This window comes from Amphiura filiformis, chromosome 15, assembly GCF_039555335.1.
Source record: "Amphiura filiformis chromosome 15, Afil_fr2py, whole genome shotgun sequence".
In the NCBI taxonomy this organism is placed as follows: domain Eukaryota; kingdom Metazoa; phylum Echinodermata; class Ophiuroidea; order Amphilepidida; family Amphiuridae; genus Amphiura; species Amphiura filiformis.
In genome coordinates this window covers 55,262,549-55,268,027 of record NC_092642.1, presented here as the reverse complement: position 1 = coordinate 55,268,027, position 5,479 = coordinate 55,262,549, and the positions used below count along the sequence as shown (strand labels likewise).

The window sequence follows — 5,479 nt, the reverse complement described above, 5'->3', positions numbered from 1 at the left end:
TTAATTGTTAATTAATTTAACTAATTCAATAAGTTGATTAATTTAGGTAATTCAATCAAACGATAAATCCATGCATGCGTTAAATACAACGAAAGCCCAATCATTCGTGCATGGGGTTCCACGCACTTATACTGAAATTTTCTTCTGCTTTTCGATACGGTGTTTATTTTCGCATCGTTTGTCGTTGTTACTTGTTGTTGTTGTCGTTCCTTTTTTGAAAAAGGTAGTATTAATTTTGGCCATTCAAAAAATCATGCATTTAGCATTGCCTTTTGATAAAAAAAATTGCATAATTATATTTAATCATATGTAACTTCCATTTTGTTTACTTTCTTCAACAAATGTTATTGAGTTATTTAAATAAATACCTACCAAGGCTGCACCATTTTGTTTTCATATAGTCATGAAGGCATGGCAGATCTGATAGCTCTTCTAGGCAGTCTTGCTGATGAGAATGGACGCATCAAAGTACCTGGTGTATATGACTCAGTGGCTGAACTTACTCCAGAGGAAGAGAAACTCTATGGTCCCATCGATTTCAGTTTGGTGAGATTGTAATTATACCGCGACATGTTCCCCTATAACTAATTTACTTTACAACCATTTTAATTCATTTAATGTATTATAATCTTTATTTCAATCTTCAATTTCATTAGCACTCATTTTGTATTTTTGATTATCTGTAATTCCCACTGGTAGGCTTATGATAATAGAAACGATGTGTCCTATTTTGTTTTTATTTTGACAGGACACGTACAAGAAGGAAATCGGTACTGACAAACTTCTCCATGATTCCAAAGAGAAATTACTACAGCATAGATGGCGTCATCCGTCACTTTCAATTCATGGTAGGTTTCTAGAATCGGGACACAGCGTCATCATCCCTATATCTTCGTGTCAAAAATTGCCATGATAGTACGGCGAATCCTCTCGTTTTTCAACAGCTACTCATGGCGATTTTGTTCGAGATAGGCCGAGCGACTCAGGCTAAGCATACCATTTACACGATATGACTATCATGTGAGATACCACAGAGTTTCTATTCTACACATTATTACGATTTGCGCATGCTCAGTACTCCATATGATGTTGCTATTACAAGAAAATTCGATCTGTTGACAGGTAAAACCCAGGTTTTGTTTGCAATACACTAACTTGAAATGCAATACACTAATTAGCGGCGATTGCTGTTTGCTGGGGATATATTTTACTGCATTTTATCCGTAACGATTTTTAAATCATTCATCAAAATTGTGATATATTTAACTGTGTGAGAATTACAATTATATAAATGAACACGTTTAGCCCATTCAGCTAAGATCCAGGTGCTTGTATAGAATATTAAATCACAAGTCTATAACACAATGCATATGTAAACTTTCTTTATTTGTGTCAATAATAGAATATTGATTTCAATAGAATTGAATACATTTTGAGTTTGTACTTTACCACTGAGCAATCTAGCGATCAATTTCTAGCCAATCAGATAGGACTCCTTTTCTTGCGTTTGGTGAAATACCAATCGCCCGTGGAAGTGGAAGCAACACATCTGGAAATGTAGGGCATTTAATCCAGTAACATTATTTTTATGAGGCCAGATTAGTGACATTCACCCACTAGACAGGGATTTTATTGCATCATATCCCTCAATGCAAAATGATCCAGGTGACCTTCAGGAGCAGGTGGTGTAAACCCCGGTGTACGCGACTGGTCAACGTTTTTCACCTTTAACCCAGTCTTTGATATTTTTGAACGCAGGCATCGAGGGAGCATTTGATGGAGCAGGAGCCAAAACAGTGATCCCACGTAAAGTCACAGGAAAATTCTCAATTCGTCTCGTACCTAATCAAACTTTCAAAAACGTGGAATCGTTGGTGGTAAAATATCTAGAGAACGTTCACCAAGGTAGAAATTCACCCAACAAACTCAAGTAAGAAACCATTTGTACATGTATTTAATTAAGTAGACCTCATAGATAAATATTCACAGCTTGTGCATACATAGCATAGGGTAGGCTGTCCCCGTTTTAGATTTTTGCACCTATAATTTTGATGCCTCAGTTTATATTACAAATGCGAATGGAGGGGGAGAGGAGAGACCCGGAAGAGAAGCGGAAGAGAAGAGGAGAGGAGAGGGAGGGGAGGAGTGGGGAGGGGAGGGGAGAGAGAGAAGCCCAGAAGAGAAGAGAAGCCCAGAAGAGAAGAGAAGCCCAGAAGAGAAGAGAAGCCCAGAAGAGAAGAGAAGCCCAGAAGAGAAGAGAAGCCCAGAAGAGAAGAGATGGGGGGGCAATCTCGATCAATTCAACATGTATTCCTTATCGGTGTTCGTTCTTTTAATTATAAAATTTCAGCTCAGTAACAAAAGTGTGGCCCTCTTGCATTTTTCTACATAGGCTTTTTATGCTTCAGTTTGTGTTTGACAATTTTTAATTAAAAAGAAGCATAATTTAATTAAATTAAATTTAAGCTTTTCCTGCTTTAGGTGTCACACGTTCAAAAACAGTTTTCACGGTTCAATGAATACATTAAAATGAAAGCTGCAGCTTATTAATGTCTTCCAATAATGAATAGGCCTTCCTTCATGTGAGATGGTTTCCAAGCATCGTTCTTCTCTGTTGTTGGTCACGCTGGTTCCCCGCATACTGCAGGATTGGCTGCAAAGTCCTTTAAGGTGGTGTTGTCCCTCACTTGTCCGCTTGAGTTGAGTTGAGTCTTGATAACGGCCACCCATAGATGTTTTTTTAACCATTCAAGGAATGACCAATGAACAAGTGTATAGGGATCCAGCATAAAAGATCTAACCAGGAATCTGTTGGTCCATTGGTTAAATTAATCAATGAACACAATATTATCATTGCAGTTACAGTTGTTCCTTCCTAATAAGTTTAATTAGAATGAAAAACCATGTTAATGCATACAAAAAGCCAATTTAGAAAAGTGCAACTTTTGTTGATGAATAAAATTTCATAAATGGCTATATGATTATTCACTGAACCATAAAACATCTTTGAAATGTGTAAAAATTAATTCATGAATATCTTAAGGGCTGGGGTATGAACGTTTGGACTGTATTTATTTTGGGACATCAGAGCACATCAGACATATCGAATTGCATTCTGAATACGAAGAATGTCATTCTGATATCAAATAATTTTGATTTTTGAAATTCGCAATTTAATACACATTTTATGGCAAATCATTAAAATTGATATTTTTGATATTTAACAGTACTTGAAGTAAACTTTATAAATCTGATGATTTATACTTAAAGTGTATGTAGGTGGGATGAAAAGCCGACGATCAATTGAAAATTTTGACCTTGTCGTATTGAAGATATGGATTTTTTTCCCAAAACACCAAAAAAAATAGGTCTTTTGGGAAAAAATCCATATCTTCAATATGAAAGGTCAAAATTTTCAATTGACCGTCGGCTTTTCCTCCCTGCTACATACACTTTAAGAATATATCATTAGATTTATATAATTTACTTCGAGGACTGTTATATATCAAAAATTTGAAAAATATTAAATTTTTATAATTTGTCATAAAATTTGTATTATATTGTGATTTTCAAAAAATGAAAATTATTTGATATCGGAAAGACATGCTTCGTATTCAGAATGCAATTCGATAGGTCTGAGGTGCTCTCATGTCCTACAAAAAATACTGTCGAAACGCAATAAACGCTCATTTTAGATCCCTTAACTAAAGTCATTTGAATAAAAAACAACAAAAAATATAGAAACATTCCTTTTTGATTAATTTTCTTCAAGTGAAAGAGGTCTGAAGCCAGAAGTCATGCATAAAAAGCCTATGTTGAAAAGTGCAACTTTTTTTTGGCTGTATTCCTCAGTGAAGGTGATAAAAGATAACAACAAAACACCGTTCACTTGATGCATAAATAATCAGCCTATCTTTTAAACTTTAAAACAAGAGAATTGATCAAGCCGTTTTTGGATTATACCAAAAATCTTAGGGGGACTTATTTTTTTGTAACCGTTTACGTAGCAGACGGTGAAGTCCTCTTTTGGGCCATGCACTATCGCTATCACATATATGAGGTCGTGGGTTCGAGTATCAAAAGGACCGAGTAAAGATAAAAACTTTACTACGTATGACGCAGCTTACTTTGCTGAATGTTTCTACGGATGTAGGCTGAGAGTCAAACTCCCATCGGCTGGGCGGCCCGTGACATCAACAATATCAGTTACGGCCTTGATGACCACACCACACCATATTCAACTACTAGTTTCTCTTCAGCCACTCAGTGCAAACAAGTGCAAAAACGGGCGGCATGGGCACGCGTCTTTGAAAGAATGAAATCAACCTGTTGAAAACTAAACAACACCACGATGAAAACAACTATCATAGGTTACTTGTTGACCTAATACATGTATTACATTTGAGGTAACGGTTAAATAATGATAGCCATTAGCAAACATCAAATTACATTAACCCCATGAGCACTACCTGCCGATCTAACATTGTCTCTGATTGGTCAATCACATGATATCTTCACTTTAATCACCAATCAGAATGGAGCTTTATAAATAATTTACCCCAATTTGTTTGCAGGGTGAAATTATTCTAACAATGTTGCTGATTGGTCCAATTGATAATGAAAACTTCTTTTTGGCCAATCGGCAGGTAGTTCTCATAATCTATACGTCATTGTATATTGTTATGAATCTGTCCACTGCTACTCGTATATCCTTCTTTTGTACCGGTCTAAATACATTCACCAGCAAATAATGTTCAGCGTTAATCATAAACATTCAATTATGTTTGGCATCCGGTGCTCAAATTAATCATTACTCTAGTATATCAACTTCGTGTATGTCCAATTGACTGGAAAATCCCTACTTAAGGGCTGGGGTATGAACGTTTGGACAGTATTTATTGTGGGACATTAGAGCACATCAGACATATCGAATTGCATTCTGAATACGAAGAATGTCCTTCTGATATCAAATAATTTTGATTTTTGAAATTCGCAATGCAATACACATTTGATGGCAAATGATTAAAAATCGATATTTTTGATATTTAACAGTACTCGAAGTAAACTTAAAAAATCTGACGATTTATACTTAAAGTGTATGTAGGTGGGATGAAAAGCCGACGATCAATTGAAAATTTTGACCTTTCGTATTGAAGATATGGATTTTTTTCTCAAAAACACCAAAAAAAATTAGGTCTTTTTGGGAAAAAATCCATAACTTCAATATGAAAGGTCAAAATTTTCAATTGATCGTCGGCTTTTCCTCCCAGCTACATACACATTAAGAATATGTCATTAGATTTATAAAATTTACTTCGAGGACTGTTATATATCAAAAATGTGAAAAATATCATATTTTACTAATTTGTCATAAAATTTGTATCATATCGTGAATTTCAAAAAATGAAAATTATTTGATATCAGAACGACATTCTTCGTATTCAGAATGCAATTCGATATGTCTGGTGTGCTCTCATGT

General features: G+C 35.2%; 1 pseudogene; it reads left to right on the top strand.

The window, feature by feature from the left end:
• Positions 1 to 391: 391 nt before the first annotated feature.
• LOC140171052 (cytosolic non-specific dipeptidase pseudogene) lies at positions 392 to 1,934 on the top strand (annotated as a pseudogene).
• The last annotated feature ends 3,545 nt before the right edge of the window (positions 1,935 to 5,479 follow it).